The sequence below is a fragment of the Epinephelus lanceolatus genome, chromosome 6, assembly GCF_041903045.1.
Source record: "Epinephelus lanceolatus isolate andai-2023 chromosome 6, ASM4190304v1, whole genome shotgun sequence".
Classification (NCBI taxonomy): Eukaryota; Metazoa; Chordata; class Actinopteri; order Perciformes; family Serranidae; genus Epinephelus; species Epinephelus lanceolatus.
Window position 1 is genome coordinate 13908931 of NC_135739.1, and position 21658 is coordinate 13930588.

The window sequence follows — 21658 nt, forward strand, 5'->3', positions numbered from 1 at the left end:
CCGGTGTATCCCTCCGCGCAAGATGTACTGACCCACTACAAGCGCCATGCTAACCGCTGAGACCCAGCCACTGGACGTACAGACACAAAAAAGATATCTATCATGTTGTCTCAATATGAAAATGATAGAGAAAGAGCATAACTCCCAAATCGTCTGAGTATTCTTTTCACATAATAATGCGGACTCAGGAGATGACTTGTTAACTGTTTATGCCTCCTTACACCGAACGTACACGGCTGCTTCTCATTGTTTCCAGTAGCACAACAACGGTTATTACATTACCCAGAATAACTTGAGGCTCACACTACTACGGTAGCCTTAGTAGCTCAAAAATACACAACAGATTAGATTAGATCAAAACAGAAACACGACAGGAGAATTTACTGAGTAATTTTGCTGTTTCCACTAATTACTTGGACTGACCTGATGTTAGTTAATCCTCTCGCTCTCCAAAACAAATGCATGCGGTAATTGCCGGCTGCAGTCGGAATTTTACGACACCAGGCTGTGGGTGTCATACCGCTTCGACCAAAGGGGCGCTATAATCAACGAAAACGAAAAGTTCCGCACAGCTGCTTTAATTGAGGCACATGAAAACAGATGCAGTGTGGATCGGGCAGCACACCAAGGCGGGGGCCTTGGCGGTCCGATCCTCGGCTACGGAAGTTGGCTCTTGGGACATGGAATGTCACCTCTCTGGCGGGGAAGGAGCCGGAGCTTGTGGAAGAGGTTGAGCGCTACCGGCTAGATATAGTCGGCCTCACCTCGACACATAGTTCCAGCTCTGGAACCCAAGTCCTTGAGAGGGGTTGGACTCTCTCCTTTGCTGGAGTTGCTCCGGGTGAGAGGCGGAGGGCCGGGGTGGGCTTTCTGATAGCCCCCAGACTCTCTGCCTGTACGTTGGGGTTCACCCCAGTGGACGAAAGGGTTGCGTCCCTGCGCCTTCGGGTCGGGGAACGGGTCCTGACTGTTGTCTGCGCTTATGTGCCGAACAGCAGTTCAGAGTACCCGCCCTTTTTGGAGTCCCTGGGACGGGTGCTGGACAGTGCCCCGACCGGGGACTCCATTGTTCTGCTGGGGGACTTCAACGCTCACGTGGGCAATGACAGCAGGACCTGGAGGGGCATGATTGGGAGGAACGGCCTGCCCGATCTGAACCCGAGTGGTGTGCAGTTATTGGACTTCTGTGCGGGTCGCAGTTTGGCCATAACTAACACCATGTTCGAGCATAAGGATGTCCATTGGTGCACGTGGCACCAGGACAGCCTAGGTCACAAGTCAATGATTGACTTTGTAGTCGTGTCATTTGACCTGCGACCATATGTTCTGGACACTCGGGTGAAGAGAGGAGCAGAGCTGTCAACTGATCACCACCTGGTGGTGAGTTGGATCAGGTGGCAGGGGAGGACGCTGCGCAGACCTGGCAGGCCCAAACGAGCAGTGAGGGTCTGCTGGGAACGCCTGGTGGAAGAACCTGTCAAGATGATCTTCAACTCCCACCTCCGGGAGAGCTTTGACTGCGTCCCGAGGGCGGAGGGGGACATTGAGTCCGAATGGGCCTTGTTCCGCTCTGCCATTGTCGAGGCGGCTGTTGCGAGCTGTGGCTGCAAGGCCACGGGGGCCAGTCGCAGCGGTAACCCCTGAACCCGCTGGTGGACACCAGAGGTGAGGGGAGCCGTCAGGCTGAAGAAGGAGGCCTACAGGGCATGGTTGGTCTGTGGGTCTCCAGAAGCAGCTGACGGGTAACTCGGGCGTGGGAGGAGTTCGGTGAGGCCATGGAGAAAGACTGTCGATCGGCTCCAGAGAGGTTCTGGCAAACCGTCCGGCGCCTTGGGGGGGAGGCGGCAACTTGCTCACACTATTTACAGTGGGGGCGGGGAGCTGCTGACGTCAACTGGGGACATTGTCGGGCGGTGGAAGGAATACTTTGAGGAGCTCCTCAATCCCACCAACACGTATTCCAGTGAGGAAACAGAGCCGGGGTCTCGGGGGCGGGTCGTCCAATTTCAGGGGCAGAAGTCACTGAGGTAGTGAAGGAACTGCGCAGTGGCGGCGGGGCCCCGGGGATGGACGAGAAATTGCCCTGGATATCTCAAGGCTCTGGATGTTGTAGGGCTGTCCTGACATCGGGGGCAGTGCCTCTGGAGTGGCAGACCGGGGTGGTGGTCCCCATCTTCAAGAAAGGGGACCAGAGGGTGTGTTCCAACTACAGGGGGATCACACTCCTCAGCCTACCCGGTAAGGTCTACTCCAGGGTGCTGGAGAAGAGGGTCCGGTCGACAGTTGAACCTCAGATTGAGGAGGAGCAATGTGGTTTTCGTCCTGGACGCGGAACCGTGGACCAGCTCTTTACCCTCGCCAGGGTGCTGGAGGGGGCATGGGAGTTCGCCCAACCAGTCCACATGTGTTTTGTGGATTTGGAGAAGGCTTACGACCGTGTCCCCAGGTGCATCCTGTGGGGGGTGCTCCAGGAGTATGGGGTTGGTGGCCCTTTGCTAAGGGCCATCCAGTCCCTGTACCGAAGGAGCACGAGTCTGGTTCGCGTGGCTGGCAGTAAGTCGGACCTGTTCCCGGTGAGGGTTGGACTCCGCCAGGGCTGTCCTTTGTCACCGGTTCTGTTCTTAACTTTCATGGACAGAATTTCTAGGCGCATCCGAGGGGTGGAGGGTGTCAGATCTGGTGACGGGAGAATCTCGTCCCTGCTATTTGCGGATGACATGGTCCTCCTAGCTCCATTGAACAGTGACCTCCAGCTCTCGCTGGGACGGTTCGCAGCCGAGTGTGAAGCGGCTGGGATGAGAATCAGTACCTCCAAGTCTGAGGCCATGGTCCTCAGCCGGAAAAGGGTGGATTGCCCACTCCAGGTCAGGGGGGAGGTCCTGCCTCAGGTGGAGGAGTTTAAGTATCTCGGGATCTTGTTCACAAGTGAGGGTAGGATGGAGCGGGAGATTGACAGGCGGATTGGGGCGGCGTCAGCATTGATGCGGACGCTTAGCCGGTCCGTTGTGGTGAAAAGGGAGCTTAGAAAGCGAAGCTCTCGATTTACCGGTCGATCTATGTTCCAACCCTCACCTATGGTCATGAGCTCTGGGTAGTGACCGAAAGAACGAGATTGCAAGTACAAGCGGGCGAAATGAGTTTCCTCCGCAGGGTGGCTGGGCTCAGCCTTAGAGATAGGGTGAGGAGCTCGGACATCCGGGAGGGACTCGGAGTAGAGCCGCTGCTCCTCCACATCGAGAGGAGCCAGTTGAGGTGGTTCGGGCATCTGGTAAGGATGCCTCCTGGACGCCTCCCTTGGGAGGTATTTCGGGCATGTCCAGCCGGGAGGAGAGCTTGGGGCCGCCCCAGGTCATGCTGGAGGGATTACATCGCCCGGCTGGCCTGGGAACGCCTCGGGGTTCCCTCGGAAGAGCTGACGGAGGTGGCTGGGGAGAGGACTGTCTGGGCTTCTTTGCTGAGGCTGCTGCCCCCGCGACCCGGACCCAGATAAGCGGAGGACGATGAAACGAGACGAGGCGAAAACAGATGTGCGATCCTTTTTTATGCAAATAACATCAAGAAGGTCAAAATAATTAATGGAAATGACCTCTAGACGTCATGCAAAAACACTCGCACATGGCTGAGGTTGCTAGGCGACACTGGCTGGTTAAAAATGGTGTACAGTATGAACAGAGGAAACTCATTGTTTGAGAAGCTGAGAAGGAGAAGCTGACAATACTGTGAAGCTGCCTCACTGTGTTGAACAGTCACTGAATAGTCAGCGTCTTTATTTTAAACACCAACAGTTTATGAATGCATGTAAGAAGTGAGGCTAATCTAATGTAACGTTCCCAAAAATCCATTCAACAAAACAACCCAGTTAACTTCGTACATGAAAAGACTTATAGCACATTGATTACAGGGACAGATAGAGAACTGAGCAATCATTTATTTGTTACACCTGCTGTGGGTCAAAATGTCTGTGAGAAAGGCTGAATTCACTTCCACAGACAGATGTACAATAACTGCATATGCACTTTATCTTTTTAATGTGTGTGTATGTGAGTGTGTTTTGAGCGAATGGAACAGTTTTTCTCTTATGAGAGACAGCAAAATATGCTGTGTGTGAACACCAGGGGCGATTGCTCTGAGACAACAAGGGAGGCTGAACTGCCCCTAAAATTTCATAGAAGAAATGGTCAAATATGCACTATTGAATTTACATTAAAATAAGAATTTACATTGCATTAAACGTAAGCCAGGATGCGTTTAACATCATGACTATGATGGTCAAACGTCACCTGTTTATCACCAGTTTTCAAACACGACCTCCTTGTCATACATTCTCGTGTCAGCACAGTGGACGCGGAGCCTCCAAGCATTCCTATGAGACAGCACTGAGCAGGTTTTTTTCACGCAGCAAAGTGAGACGGTCATTGGATATATGAGACAAAATCGTCACTTCCAGGGAGGCTTAGCTTCCCTGGGACCTAATGGAGCAGTAGGCGGGAGAGGACGCTCGGTGTATGCATGATGATTGGGGGAATTGTTGAACCCCTTTGTGATTGACAGCGCTTCGCATTTCAAGCCCAGTCCCATGCGGATATTTGCGAGTGGAGTCTTCTGACAGAGTGCCGTCCGGAGTTCCTTGTTTCCATAACCCATATAGCTCATTTTCACCGTTAAACCCATCTGATAATCTTTGAGGTGTGTTTTGCTGTGGTTCTGTGGCATGAGTGTGGTTGAAAAACGGCTTCATTTAAATGTTTTTTTTATAAGTTACTGCCTCGCTGCAATATGACAAATTTTATGATGTAAACTTAAAGTGAGCCTCCCCTGTTTGAAAGACCAGCAGCTGCCACTGGTGAACACACAATGACAATAAAGGCACAAATTCAATTTCATTTAATTTCTTTAAGGGCACTTTGAGGTTGCAACTTTGCCAGTCAAAGATCACCAAAGCTGAATTCCATTCAGTGCAAAGACATGACTTTGCTTTGCCACTAGAAGCGAATGCTTTAATCACCTCTCAGCTTTGCATTGAACATAAGTGAGGGGGAGGCTTTGGAGGTTTGCCATTGTTAATTTGCTCTTGTATGACTGTACCTTACAGCTACATTACTGACCACAGCACCACAGTTTTGTTACACAACCAGTCAGAGGTGGGACCAAGTTTGCACTCAAGTCCCAAGTCAAGACTGACAAGCCTCAAGGCAAGTCCCTAGTCCTAAACTGGGTTTTAGTCCTTAACAAGTCATAATGTGCGCTTCACCAAATGTAATGCCATTTTAATAATTTATTAAATTTCTAAAAATCATGGAGGCTTTTTAAAATGTGTAATTTTTTTTAAAAACAAGCTTCTTCATAATAGTAGCCTCGACTTACTGTTCTTTGTTCTTAAACTGTTGAACAGTCAGAAGTTGTTGCATCTCCACCTGTGATTTTGCATACATCCATTCAGACTTTGTTGATGTTGGTTTTGTGCATGCATCCTTGGTATCATTTTTTCCCCAGCTGGTGCTTTGCAAAGTTATGTTATTTCTCCTGTGTTTCCTCCTGCAACTTGACTGGTAATTTTTGGATTGTTTAAACAAAATGGACTTGGGGAATTAAGTATTGATCCACTGGGAATCATTAGCATCCACGTTAGTTGATTCAGGAAATGAAGGGAAATTAATTGGTTCATGGCAAACCTTTTAAATCACTTTCTAATCTTTGGGCTTGGGAGAAGGTGTCAAGTAGTTTCAAGTCAAAAGGCTCAAATCCAAGTGAAATCACAAGTCATTGGTGTTAGTCTAAGTCGAATTGCACGTCTTATTAGATTTTGTTAAGTTGAGTCTAAAGCCATCAAATCATGTGACTCGAGTCCACACCTGCTACTAGCGCCTTGCGTTGTTATGGCTAACATGTTTTTTTTTTTTTTGTTTTTTTTTGAATATATGTTTATTATTTTTCAAAGGACAGAGAGACAGAAGGAAAAGAAGAGCATAGAAAAGAAAGATAACATACATAACATAGCACATCTAAAATTATGATATCAGTCCATGGCCATAGTTAGACAATAAGGCAAATGACTAAAGAAAAACATTAATGAACAAATAGAAGAAAAAAGTGAAGTATATGCAAACTCATATACATCTGCGCACAGTGAAGCATTAAGTGTGCCCCTTAAGGTATCTCAGTACAGGGTCCCATGTCTTGTCGAATACCTCTCCTCTATCTTTGTTATAAAGCCTCAGTCTCTCGAGATGTAGTGTGTTGGACATTTCTCCCAGCCACAAGTCATATGTCGGTACACAGTCCATTTTCCACAAACGTAAAATCAGTTTTTTTGCAATCACCATCCCGAATTGAATAGCCTTCTTCTCATATTTGTTGGTGGAAGGTAGAACACTTGTAGCTCCCAGAACCACTACAAGCGGGCTGGGTGCCAGGCTTTTTCCAAAGGCCTCAGAAAAACAGTGAAAAATGCTTTTCCAGTAAGAGTGAAGTTTACTGCATGACCAGAAGGAATGTGAAAGATTACCTAACATGGATTTACATCGATTACACATGGGTGAAACAGTAGGGTAAAATCTGTGTAGCTTCTCCTGTGAATAGTCTGTGTAGTATTTTAAATTGTATAAGGTTGTGTCTCACGTTGACTGAACATTTATCAACATTACGAAGACATTCCCCCCAATTCTCGTCGTTCAACTCAATATTCAACTCATCTGCCCATGCCTTTTTATAAACCTCCGTACTTGGCAGAGCTCTCTCATGAAGGATTCGATAAAAAAGGGAAACCGCCCCACGTGTGGCCGGGTTAAATTGGTTCATTGCCTCAAGAATACCATGATTGCTCAGAACTTCAAATTTTGGTACATTTTTCTTAACAAAATCTCTTCTCTGTAAATATCTAAAAAAGCTTGAGGCAGAAATATTATAAGTGGTTTGTAGTTGTGTAAATGAGGCAAAATTCCCTTCAATATATAAATCGCTTACACTACTGATGCCCCTCTGTTTCCAAGCAGAAAAAACTACATCATTCAGGCCAGGCGTAAAAGCATGATTTTCACAAATTGGAGTATCAATGTATATACCTGGGGCCTTGATATACATTTTTATCTGTTCCCATATGCGTATAGTACCATTAATTACAAAACTGTTACTGTAGTATGGCCTCTTGGCTTTGGTGGGGCTGTTGAGCAGTGCTAGCAAGGAGGTCTTTTTACAGAGTGATCGTTCTATACGTAGCCACGCAGGGCAGCAATATGATGAAGAGGGGGGGCCTCTTCTCCACCAAGCAAGTATAGACAGATGAGCCGCCAAGTAATACATTTTGAAATTTGGTAGAGCAAAGCCTCCAGAATTTTTAGGTTTACATAAATGTTTTTTGGAAATCCTAATGGCTTTGTAATTCCAAATAAAAGGTATAATAATTGAATCCAATTGTTTAAAGTAAGACTGGGGAATAAAACATGGAATAGACTGAAAGAGATGTAGGAAACGTGGCAATACAATCATCTTAATTCCATTTATCTTTCCAGCTAGAGAAATAGGAAGAGTCTTCCAAAAATGTATACCCTGTTTAAGTTGCTCGATCTTATTATGCCAATTCTTCCGTAAGAGGTCCTCAGGATCTTTCGTCACTGTTACACCAAGATAAGAAAAATCCTCAAAAGCCTTATGGCTAACACGTTAGCTTATCATTGCCTAAACATCCAGGGGAGCAACATGGGCATCAACTGGAGTCGTGTTTCTCATACCTGAAAATGTCTAGATGACTCTGTTCACCAGTCCCTTGTCTACTTTAGCTCTAGTTACATTTTTCACTCAACAAATAGCAATCAGATTGTCTGGGCATAGCTGAGTGAACCACAATGAATGAGCTCAAAGAGGTTTGTGGGCAGGTCTGAGAGTATACTGACAAGGATCCTAAGGAGTAAAGTGTTATCACTACCTGCAAACATTAGCAGCTTAAACAACTGACGTCAGCGATAACTAACACTTGGTGCTCAGCTTTTCTTTGAGCTTTGCTTTGAGCTCTGGTGCTGCTTGTGGCTAGAAAAGATAAAACCTCAAGAGACAGTTAGTGACTGTTAAACTCTGTGACCTGTTGTTCGCCTGAAATTTGCCAAATATGTCTGCAGGCCCGGTAATCTTGAAGAATTATGCGCTTAGTAACACTGTAGGAGCTCCGACCAGGGCTCTAAATGTTAACTTCAGGCTACACCATTCATCTATCATTTTCTGGACAGTTAATCCTGGTCAGGGTGGCGGGGGGCTGGAGCTCAGCACACACTGAGAGGCCGTTTACACGTACACGGTGATTTTGATAAACGGAGACATCTTCCTTCGTTTGTGCCCTTCGTTTACACGCAAACGGAGATTTCTCCTCTGAAAACGAGTCTTTCTAAAAACTCCGGCCAGAGTGGAGATTTTGGAAAACTCTGGTTGCGCGTTTGCATGTAAACTGAGATAAACGCAGATAAACGGAGTTATAGGCAGCCCACGTCACAATATGCGCCGGAACTTGCGCCTGTGTAAAAAGTGCGACCTATGTTGCTATGGTGACAATGGATACATGGAAGGCTTGAGCTTCTCGTTACACTGCCACCTACAGGTTTGGCATGCTCTTGTGTATATATACACGGGTAAGTGTAAAAGAAAATCTTTTTGAAAACGGAGACGGTGAAATGTCCGTTTATGAAAATAGCCGGCAACGTGTAAACGGCCTCTCAGATTAATTGGCCACACAGAGCTAACACTAACGAACAATCACACTGACAGCTGAGTGTAATTTTGTTTCAGACTCACCTGACCTGCATCTCTTTTGAATGCAGAAGAGACCAGATCTTTGTACTCAGCTCCCCCTTATATCCTGCAAGAATTAAATCCAAGTACATTCTTCTATCAAAGCTATTTTATTGCATCTCACACTTCCTGTGCATGAAATAATGGACCTCAATACATAAGCCCCTTAAAAACAAAATAAAGTAATTTGAAGGTTTAGAACAGGCGTCTCCCTATTTTTGAATTAATATTCTCCCATCAGCTCACTGTGCTGGAGTTGTTTATGTTTAAGTAAATGTTATTTCTTTTGCCCAGAAGCTAATACATCAGAAACTTCACTGATATAAGCTCCTGCAATAAACTGTGATATCAGCAGTTTATATGGTTGGTACAGGCACAGCACAATCAGCTTAGTCTTTTTAAAGTAGACCCAACGTTTCTTTACTGCTGCTAACTTTGCTGATACAATCAGTGTTGATTGTGTTTGCTGATACTGCTTAATGCCGCTGCTGTGAAACTAGACGCCCAAGTGTGTTTGCATAATACATATCCCAGGGAAATGTGTGGTGGTAGACAAACACAAGGCTGTGCATCGTTATTTGTGGAATACAAGCTCTACTTTCTGGCAAAATCAGAGAGCTACCGAGCACCTCACCTCATGGGTTAGATTCTGCTTCACTTGCTTTTCTTATGTCATGCTTGTTTTGTGGCATTGCTTCAGACTTTTATCATCTGAGAATTATGAGCTTATGGTCACTTGTCTCATCTGTTTCTGAATTGTTTCCTTGTTGCTGAGTGAGAGATAGTGAACAGGGAATGAAACTTTTTTACAGCAGACATTTTGACTTGTCATAGAAGGAAAAGCACAGGTGAGATTAATAACCTAGACAATGGCTCAGTTCCATTAAGTGTGCCAGTCAGCTATACCAGTCAGCCAGTGTGCACAATACTGGGACCTGCCCTAAATTAAAAGCAGCTATCATTAATGTTATTAAATACACCTGTGTTTTTCCTGCTATCCATTCATCCATTTTAAATCGCTCATCTGAAGCCAAGTTGGGGGCAGCAGGCTGTGCAGAGTATTCCAGACATCCCTCTCCCCAGCACACTTTCCAGTTCCTCCTGGGGGACCCTGAGGTGTTCCCAGGCCAGATGAGATATATAATCCCTCTAGCGTGTTCTGGATTTGCCCTGGGGACTTCTACCAGTTGGACGTGCCTGAAACACCTCTAACAAGAGGCGCACAGGAGGCATCCTCATCAGATGCCCGAACCACCTCAACTGACCCCTTTCGATGCAGAGGAGCAGCGGTTCTACTCCGAGCTCCCTCCGGACGTCCAAGCTCCTTACCCTATCTCTAAGGCTGAGCACAGCCACACCACGGTCATTACCGATAGGTCATGACCATAGGTAAGGGTTGGGAAGTAGATAATCCTACTACGACATGCCAAAATGTCTGCATTAAAAAACGTCTATTGGGGGGACTGAGGGTTGTCTTTTGTTTTGGTGTGACTGTGAGTGCTTTTATGTTCCAGGGAGCCTATAGGTACAGTGAAGGTCAGGTTCCTCACAGGAGATGTGGCACACCTGTAACAACTAGCTCACCTGTATAGACGGATGTAGTTCTCTCTTCTTCACCATGCTACATCCCATGGACACTCCAGCTCTCCACATGTTCATTATTTCTTTGATTTGTACTTTTACACACACCTCATGACACACTCATGTATAAACTCCTTGCACTACAGTTATAACTGATTTAAATGTTTTTATGCCTCTGTGCCATTGATGGCCATGGCCAGACGCATTATGTTGTAGAGCTGTCCATCCATGTGTCCATCTGTATTTACATACGAAACATCCTACCATCCCATTTTCATCAATGCAATATCTCAACAATGGAAATTTCTTTAAATTTGGCACAAATGTCCACTTTGAACTGATTAGATTTCAGAAGTCATAGCTCAGAGGTCAAGCTCACTGTGACCTCATCTGTCTCATTCTCGTGAACATGATATCTGAAGAACAACCTGAAGATTTTGTTCCCTCGGACTCAAGGATGTACTAATCAGATTTTGTCAGTCAAAGGTCAAGGTTACTGTGACCTCGTCCGTTCCATTCTCATTAACGAGATGTCTCAAGAACACCTGGAGGGAATTTTTTCAAATTTGGCACAAACATCAATTTGAACTCAAGAATGAACTGATTAGACTTTGGTGGTCAAAGGTCAAAGTCACTGTGACTTTGCATCAATCTCTATCTCATTTTATGAATTTCATGATACCTCAAGAAGACCTCGAGGATATTTCCTCAAATTTGACACAAACGTCCACCTGGACACAAGAATGTACTGATAATGAAGGAAAAATAACACTGGGTTGAAGACTCTCCAGGCGCAACATGTTGGTTTATCCATGAATCAACGGAGGACTTTTACCTACAGTCAGAGTACCTCGGATGCATTTTTTGGACTGTATGCCTGCACCATAGACTTTTACACTGAGTGAGCTGGCCAGTTGGTTTTTTTAAAAAAATATTTTTTATCAAGAGTGTACTAATTAGAAATTGGTAGTCAAAGTTCAAAGATCAAGGTCACTGTGACCTTACAAAATGTTTTTGGCCATAATTCAGGAATTCATCTGCTAATTATAACAAAATTTCGCACAAATGTCTCATAGGATACAACAAGTAAGTGAAAGGTCAACTTCACAGTGACATCATAATGCTCTTTAAAAACACTCTTCTGGCCATTATGTAACACCATATCTCAGGAACAGAAGGTCAGACATTTGGTCAGATACTGAATTGGTGACACTAATCAGTGCTGCTTGCCCTGAAACTGTGTCAATTGTATAGATCCTCTGTGCTGCCGAGGAGAAGATGTGTGTGTAGTGTCCATGTGTAGACCAGCTTTGCTACCTCTACTTGATAAGTGGCTTTAACAGCTAAACAATTGTCGCAGTTGTCTCTGAATAATTATCCATTGATGAAATAATTGACTAATCTATTCAGTGCTTGTGGCAGCCGCATCAGTTGCTGCCCACCAGTGTTAGTATTCTTTTACACTTTTACACCTTCTACACTCAGACATTTTATCAAATAATGAATTTTATGTTCATACCACACACTTTATTCATTTTGACAGTTTGTTTTCTAATTTGGGTGCACACAATTTGGTTAACATTCTGTCACATGGTCTTTAAGTTGCAATTAATACTTACTGTTTGTTTCTCCGAGCTCCACCGGCAAAAGGCTGGAGGCCTGAGCAAGAGGGCCTTTTAAGGACAGCCCACAGGAAGTGGAAGGAGCCAGGATGGAGATTGAAGAAGGGGGGACTCAATTTGAAATTCTCCAAAAATCTCTTTGTTTGCCTTTTTGTTTTCATTTGCTGTAAGCTAATTATTTCTTTGTATATTTTTTGCTTTTGATAGGTTGTTTATATTTGGCATTTTTTCTAAACAAATTAAAAACAATTTTCCTTTTTACACCTTTGTCCTTTTGCCTTTTTGCTTGGTCCCTGACAGTGCTGCTGGCAAGTACTGCTGAACTTCAGGTCTAAGAAAACTTTCTCTTGTAATACTTTAAGCCCTTTTTTTCTGCTGTATCAAAAATGACCTTATTTCTTCTTTTACCCAGTGTACTGAGCCTCTGACAACAGACTTTGTCCTAAAAAAAACCCCCCGACATCACACGGATCTCAGATCAGAGTTATTCATACAGCCTTGATGTTGAACTTAACTCACACAAGGGACTTAATGCAAATGAGCCTATTGTCACATTGCTGATCTGATATGCTAATAGTCCCTCAGACCCAGACCTTGAATTGCACTATGTATGCTTGGTACATGCAGTATTAACTGTGTCTGTGGTGGTTTGTTCAGCAAAATTGTTTTTTTCTCATTATTTGTCTGCATGGGGAAAAAAAGCTTCAGAGTAGCCAAATGTATTGTGAGGCTTTGATAAAAGGCATATAGTGATATGCAAAAGCAAAATGTTGCCCAAGGATCCTTTGAACAGTTGGAATGAAAAGCAGATATGTTTAGTTGCTTGAAATCTTTCTGCAATACACTGCATGAGAACATTATATGATAAAACTTTTCTAATGGCTGTAAACAGGGATAAAAGCGCCATTATCACTCTTTATTACACATACATCCATGAAAATCTGTATGAAACATACCCATCCTCAAGCACCACAGTAAAAGCGGCAGGTTTTAGTTGAGAGGATGCCACTAGAGCAATTACAATATTCATGTATGAAGACAGCCAGCAAATGTCACATCTGTCAGCCAAGCTGTTGTGCCATTGCCAGATTTTATCCCATACTGTTATAGAACAGGGATTCTCATTCATTTTATATCAGAGGTGTTTTGTGGGATTTTTTAAAGTCCCTCTTCACACAGAAATGCATTTTCCTTATGTTTATGTCCCCTAAAATGTCTGACCTTGACTACACTGACTTGTATCTGTTCAAAGTTTGACACTAGAGAGGTGTTTTCACGTTCTTCTACCTCAGGGGGCGACGTCTGTGCATTTCTCTAAAACTAAAAAGTAGAGATTTAAAAGTACATCAGGCAAGCTACATTAGATATATAACAAATACAAGTACTAATCGCTGTTTCATGCAGAAAACACATATTCAGAGGATAACAGACTTCAACAAAACACTGGTAAAGAAACCTGACACCTCTAGCGCAGAGCAGACTTGTCACTACAGAGAGCAGAGTTAGCATTAGCATAGTGGACGTTTTGTGACTTGCGGCGTCAGACACTGACAAAAAAAGCTGTTCTTTAATGTCGGCATGATTTGCGGCCAGTTGCTGTTATAGTTTTATGGCGCTCGGTGGCATCAAGGGGCATCGCAGTGGGACAAGAACGAAAGTTAAGGTGGTAAAATTCTGACTAGGGTGGGTGGGACTATTCGTGGATGGGTCCAACAAACACTGACTTTCCCCAAGAGACCCATCCTGTAAGATTATAAAGCCAAACCCTGTTCTTTTTTCCTAAACCTAACCCCATGTTTTTGTTGCCGAAACCCAACCGCGTGCATTAGTTGTTGCAGGAAAAAAAGTCATTTCGCGTTGTTGTACTGATGTAGTGCTTTTATTTTGAAAGAGACTGTATGTAAACTGTAAATTTCCTGTGAAAACGGAAGTGTATTTTGAAAGAAGACAATGCATGTAACTGACAGAACTTGACACGGCGTCCCAGAACATCAACAACCAACGCAGCCAGGGTACCTCTCACATCATATTTGGACATGGAAGGTCCATGACCAAATATATGTGATGAGGTAGGAGTAAGAATGTGTGATCTGTGTGGATACATGAGACCCTAAAAAAGAGGGTGGATCACGGGGAGTACCACCAGTTGGTCCAGGAGCTTCGCCTCCATGATGGCCATTTCCAGGCATATTTTAGGATGACTCTAGCTTAGTTTGACATCCTGCTGTCTATCATCAGGCCATTTCACTCTCCAGCAACCACTACCACCAATTTCTCCTCCATTTTTTTACCAACTGTAAACTTGTTGTTGTGACCACCACAGGCGGCCTGCCTCTCAAATCATCCCATTGGACAAAGGAAAGAAAGAAATGATGTGGGGTGCTTTTTGAAAAGAGTTGAAAAGTTTTCAACTTGAGGAGTTCAGAGGGCTCCGGCAAAAACACCAGGCACCTAAGACACAGAAATGCGAGGCGCGTCGCAATGCAAAAACCGCAAGGAAAAAGTTTGATTCTCATTAAAAACAATTACAAAAGGGCACCTCCAGCTGCTAAAACACTTTCTGTGTGATTGGGGCCTAAGTCTGCTAGTTGCTGAATTTGGTGCAAAACAGACTCCTCATCTGAGTCTAGGTCTGACAGCTGAACTCTCTAATTTTTTCTTTAACGCCAACATTATCCAACTTGATGTGCATTGCCAGTTAACCTATAGCATGAGCAGCACTAGGGAAATGAAATTCAAGCAGCAGTGGTGGGTGGAGTGGAGGCCAGATCCAGAATTTCCCAATGATGGAGAGAGTAGATTCACTTCAGGCACCTTTTCAGAGATTTTTTTTTGCCTGTTATGTTATGTTAAAGCTATGTAAAACAGAATATAAGTATTACTATAGGCTTAGTAATTACTTTAAAATGTGTCTGTAGGGGGACTTTAAATTATGCATACCACCTGAGGTCTTGCAGTGTTACAGCTCTTGTCAGACTGGCATTTACTGTAATGATTGGCATTTGGTCTTCAGCATCTGTAAATCTCAGCACAGTGTCTTTTTCAGAGGCTCATTACCATATTTTCCCCCCTTGCTTTCAATTACGACTACGTTGTCATCTGACCCTCATTTCAGATTTCTGGAGTACGAAACCAAGTGAAAAGTAGTGTTCAAATGGGAAATTAATAGCATTCTGTCAAATGTCATCTCAACTCATCAACAACAACAGGCACTGAGTGTATCCAAGTCATTCATTATGTATGTTTAGCTTTTATTTTTTCCCTGCAGGGATCTCATCACTGCACGAGGATGGCAACCATTCCTGTCTTAGAAATAAAAATCGCCCCTAAAGAATTGGAATAGAAATGGTGTGACATACAGTCAATAGAAAAGTAGTTGCTGTAGTAACACTAAGTCAAGTATCCAACTGCATCCATCCTTACACCTTCAAATGAATATTTCACAGTGCTGTCAGACTGCTGACCTTATAGTTTGAAGGCAATATCTCCTGAGGCATAGGTGAAGGATGTGCACAGCGGCACATTATGCTCCTGGTATTTGTACAGTACATCCCACCCCCACAACCACTCACAAACAAGAGACTCACGCAGCACAGTTTACTCTGTTGATTACTGTTATTCAATATAATAAAATGTGTTTTGGAAGAAGGTCACTTGAATTTATGTTTATGTTTGTGCCCAGAAATTGCTGGATTGAGCCTAGCATGCAGTTCCAATAAGCAAAGATTCAGCCAGGAAGTAATTTAGCTCATGTTTTATCTGTTTTATCTCACTGATTCCAGATATTGTTTATGTAGTCATTTTATTGCGGCGTCTGCAGTGATGCGGGCACTGTGCTGGATCAATTTACTGGTCCATCTATGTCCCAACCCTCAAACCCAGAGCATGCTCGAGGGAATATATATCTTCTCCGGCCTGGGAACGCCTTGGGGTCCCCCAGGAGGAGCTGGAAAGTGTTACTGGGGAGACGGACGTCTGGGGTGCTTTGCTCAGCCTGCTGACCCCACGACCCGACTTCGGACGGATGGATGGATGGACGGGTGGACGGATGGATCGAGCTGATTGTCACTAAAATATATGTATATGGAAAATACATAAAGCTGAAAAACTGTATACATCTATGCCTAGGTCCTTGCTCTTTTGTGCTCCTGATAGTTTTTACTTTCTGTTGTTGATGTGTTTATGCTTAAGAAATCCTTCTTCTCTCTTGATTTTCAAAATAATTATAGCTCTATTGTTCCTTTATGTATGTGATTGTGTTGTGGTGTCATGGCCACCATTATATCTGATTTCATCCTTTGTTTTTGTCTGAGTTGTTTTGTATATTTTTTCTCGTGTTAAAAAAGTCTCTGGCTAGTTTCATGACAATCCATTTTATAGCTGTTGAGACAGTTCACAGAAAATCACAGGTTTCCACATGCTGGTGGTGTGAGGAGAAAAAGTCAGAGGATCAACAGTTAGTAGGGTTCATCCTCTGGAAAGCATGAACGTCTGTACAAAACTTCACAGCAACTTATCCAATAGTTGTTCAGATATTTCTGTTTGGACCAAAGTGGTGGACTGACCAACCAGTTGATATTACCATTCCTGGAGTCACTTCACTACTGTGGCAAAAGCTTATTTATTCTCTTACTTTAACATTTAGTATAGTATTTCTGATGTGATCTCATCCCTACTTGTCATATTGTGCCACTTGGGCAAAAGCCTGGAGTGTTACAAAAGTTTACCTTTTGTGATCTTCTGTGTAATTTGCTGTAGAAGGGTCAGTGGTACAAGGAGGTCGGCGATAATGTTTAGGCAACAAAACTGCTTGGTTATGGTGAGGAACAAACTGCAGATGTTGCTAAAAAAAACACCTGGCTTTGAGTGGCACAAATAGAACAGTAAGAAGGGATCTGCAGTTAGACTAGAACAAAACTTCTTGGTTATGGTTAGGAAAGGATTGTGGAGGTTGCAAAAAAAAACAAACAAAAAAAACATTACACCCACAAACATGGCTGGAAAAGCAGCAGCATGTTGCTAAAAAAACACCCAACTTGGAGTGCCATAAATGTGACTGCAAAAGAAGGCGGTGGCGCATTGCTAAAAAACCCAAATAAAACAAAAAACTGGCTTGGAGTGCCACAAATGGGTCCAAAAAAGCAGAAGCACATTGCTTAAAAAAACACCTTTGAGTGCCAGAAATGTCGCAGCTGGTGTTGTTGTTTGTTGGTGTCAAACATTGCTCTCCTGGGTCTAAGTCCGGTGTTAGACCAATCCACCTTACCTTCTGCCCAGCACGAGTGGACTTTCATACTCTTTAAACTATGTTTGTTGCTCTGAGTCTCTAAAAATGATGTGGGTGGGTTTACATTGGAGGTGGTGGATAGTCCAGTGAGGCTTAGACAAACACTAAATGATGCTCCTGGTGTCATTGTGGTGAAGCCAAGAGCAATGCCCAGGCAACATATTTTCCACCCTAGGAGTGAGAGCACAGATATTTTGCAGGGCAGGTGCTCAAATGGGAAAAAAGGGCATTTATTTTTGCACACGTGCTTATAGTGCATCCTGCCGAGAGGTTTCTATCTTTGATTTACAATTAACAAATCTTTATACAAAATTAAAAAACCCTGTTCTCTGACTTAATATAATTATAAATTAATCTTCCCACCAAACTACAAAGTAGGCCTGTGTTCAACTAAAAATGTTCTTCTCCTCTCCTCATGTGATATTCTATCATGTGTCGGTGTCCTCTCATCATGTTTAGTGTTTCTTTTACTTCCTGAGTTTTCCCACCTTTGTGAATTACCTCATGTGTTTCACTTGTGTCTTGTTCCACTCACCTGTGTGTAGTTAGTAATCAGCTCTTGTGTATTTAAATCCCATTGTCATTTTCACCCTAGTGTGTTCATGTTCTCCATCCTTTTCCTCGTGTTTGATTGCTTGGTTTTTGACTCTGCTTGGATTTATGGACTTTGCTTTTTGTGTGATTTCCCTGAGATTTTTCTGCCTTTGCTGACTGCCTTCATGCATATGACCCCTGACCACCTCAGCAAAGATTTAGATTTGATAAACTGTTCTTGGTGTTTTGTGTTTTCCTCTGCAACTGAGTCCAAGTTTTTTTTTTAAAGATATATTTATGGGCATTTTTTGCCTTTAATTGTGAAAGGGGGAAAGAGAGAGAGGGAGAGTCACGCAGCAAAGGGCCACAGGCCGGAGTCGAACCCGGGCCACTGCGGCAACAGCCCCACACATGGGGCGCCCGCTCCACCACTAAGCCACCGACGCCCCGAGTCCAAGTTTTGTACTAAATCATTACACCTCACTGTCTTCTCCTCCATTCTTTTAGGAATAGTCAGGCGCTAATTCTGATAATCATCTTCTAAATAAACTTTCAATATAGTTTAAGAAACCCAGAGAACAGAAACATGCAACCTTGCACTCCTCTTCCTTCTCCTGTGCGCTCTTCACACAGCACAGCCCCAAAATTCACGGAACTTTTGTTTAACTTAATTATCACAGATGCAACGTGGGAGACATAAACTTTATTTTATTTCAGGTAGAGTTTTGGCTTAAAAAGATGCACAGAAGTTGGAAAACAATTCAGCGTCTGTTGGTAAACCCAAAGGCAGAGATCTGGAGGGAAATGGTGTGGTTTCATGCCAGGCTTACTTGGTGTTAATGGTGGGTTATTGCCTAAATTAAACTGGTTGCATTGAGATATTTTAATAGTGGTTTAATTACAGAACAGTGACAAACAATACAGAGGCGTGGGAGGGAGACGTGATGCTGCTCTACAGGGCGCTCGATTTGCGTGTGGCTGCCATGAGGGAAAAGAGGGAGAGACAGGGGCTCGACTCAAACGCTGTTGTCGGGCATTCAACACACTTTTAACTATGAACAGATGCCATGGGCCAAACTTAAAAACTAAAACAGAAAATCATTAGAAGAAATAGAAAAAATTTGTCTTGCAAAAGGGGCACTTATCTAGACAGGGAGCAAAATGTCTATCTGTGCACATGCCTGCAACACACCTTTAGTATACATCATATTTGTCTTTGCTCATATTAATAAACTTTTACTGCTGCCTTTCAATTTTCATAACTTGGCACAAAATATGAAAAAGGTAAAATTAAAATAAATGCCAGAACTTTTGAGTGATGACAAATCTGCCGCAGCATGAGTGAGATTCCTGGAGTGAAGACCATGAAACTCACTCTCTGCTTGTATTGAACTCCTCATTTCACAGAGACGCTTCTCACAGCTGAAGTTTTCAAAAACAGCTCGGGGAGTAATTACAGAGCTTTTGCCCTTTGGAACCTTCTTCCATCAGATAATAAAGCAATAACAATTACGTAATGCTTCTTTTATGAAAACCCATTAGACTAGTCCCGGCAAGACGCTCTAACTCTGTGCTGTGTCAGCTGACAGCGACCTTATCATACCAATCAAGTCTTAGCGCTCATATTCACTGACGCTGCTTTGCTGCTGTTACTGCTTCACAAAAAGCCCTCTCCACCACCCCCTCCGCCTCCTCTAGCTCTGATCTGTTTGATCCCCCCAGCTGAGGCTGTATTACTAAAAACAGGGCAATTGTTTGCTATTCTCCCCACGTTATTTATCATGTGTTACGCTGTAGCACTGCGGCAGGGAGCCTTCCCCACAGCAGGCCCACGCTGCCAAGTAAAATAAACTCATCTTCAACTGCAATGCATGATATCAGTAACTCTGATGAAATGATGATTACAGGCGGTGACCTCGTTCTACCTTTCGACATGGCAGCAGTGAGCTCATAGAGGATGTGAGGGCGAGATTTTGGTGGAGCATAAAAAAGAGGTGGTTCTGATTTATTGATGTAAGATCATAAAGGTTTTGATTTGCGGTGGTTACGCTGGTGAAGGGAGAGAAGCTCTGGGGTTTAAAGGAATTTTGTTACCTACCTACAAGAGCCAGGCTCGCTGCTTCCCAGTGTTTCCAGTCTTTGTGCCAAGCTAAGCTAACCTGCTGCTGCCTGTAACTTCACATTTACTTCACGGTCATGACAGTGGTGTGGTTGAAAAACCCCCAAACCTGAATAAAGTAGCTGTACATTTTAAATCCATGTTCCTCCAATGCTGTTTAGCATGTCGGAGACGGGCAGCTAGCCCAGCACCTTCAAATGTGTGCTCACCTTTTTTTTCTGACATCAGATCCATACACTTTGGAGTTTTTTTTACCATGAGCTGAATTATCCACAGAGGTCTCTTCCTCTGTAAAACAAGCAGACCTGGTCATTTAAACCGATAAATTCACACAACAAAGCAGTTTAAAAATACAAAATCAGTATTTTTATGATGTCACAGAGGCCCCATCTAGAGCCAGTGTTTGGTTTGTCCGTTCCAGGCAACTGTAGGAGCATGGCGGTGCAACACGGCGAACAAGAAACAGCTTTTTCTAAGGTGACGTGAACACAATGATTCTCAGGGGGGCTGTGGCTCAGAGGTAGAGCAGGTCATGTGGAAGTATCCTTGAGCAAGATACTGAACCCAGAATTGCACCTGATGGCTGTTCCATCAGCGTGTGAGTGTGTTAAAAACTGAGTAGCAGGTGGCACCTTGTATGGTAGCCTCGGCCACCAGTGTGTAAATGTGTGCGTGAATGGGTGAATGTTACTCGTACAGTTGTGTAAAAAGCGGCTTGAGTGGTCAGATGACTAGAAAGGCGCTATACAAGTGCAGGTCCATTTATTTTCAAGTGATTATACACTAATGTGTAAGTTATGGTAAGTTACATTCCATTTCTGCCAATAAGGGGTGTAAAAAGTAGAGAAATTTTCTTTATTTTAAAAATTTTAAATGCATAAAACCTAACATAATCAGTGTTTTCTTTGTACAAAGCAGGAATTACAGGCTGGCTGAAACTGACTTGTTCAAGTCCGGGTAAAGCAAAGTCAGTGATTTCTTTCGAAACACATTATACATGTTAGAGAAGGCGCGCTGAAAATGTGACAAGACTCAGCAGTGCAGTACTGAACTGCGGAATTCGACTGTTAAACTGTTTTTCAGCATTTCTGTATCCTACTATATAAAAACTATGTTAATGGTCGCACAGTATCAGTGTCATTTCTTTCCACCACTGTGTGTAAACGGCAAGTTTGCTGCATCCCACGAGCTTTCTGAGCTCTTTCAGTCTAGTAAATACATCTCTGTTAAATGCCATTATTGTGTAAACACAAACTAAACAGCCGTCACTGACATACCTTTCAGCCTTTCTGCCCTGCTCACTGCTGTGGATGTGTGCTTTGTTTTATCCACCATTCTCTCTCACCATTGTCCTCATGAGTCACAGCTAAACTGAAGTGGCACCAAACACCAGAGCTGTAGGTTATCGGAGGATCTTATATTTAATATTGATGTTTTTGTGCTTTCAGGTGTCCTCTATGATGAATTAATTTATTTGTGTACTTGTTGGAGTACGCTGGGTTTTAAAATTTTGATGAAAAAAAATAATTAGACCCTCAGACAAATTGCTTAGGTTATGAAGAAAAACTGCAAATTGTTTCCATGTAATTATGTTTATGTTTTCAGCCACTACTTTGCAGTACATTCATGTCTTAAACCACCTTAGAGACTGATTAGCACTGAAATTGGCCTCAGGTCGCCTTTCATTGGTCCCACTTATTCTGCAAATAAATGAATCCCCTAATAAACTATTGCCTCATA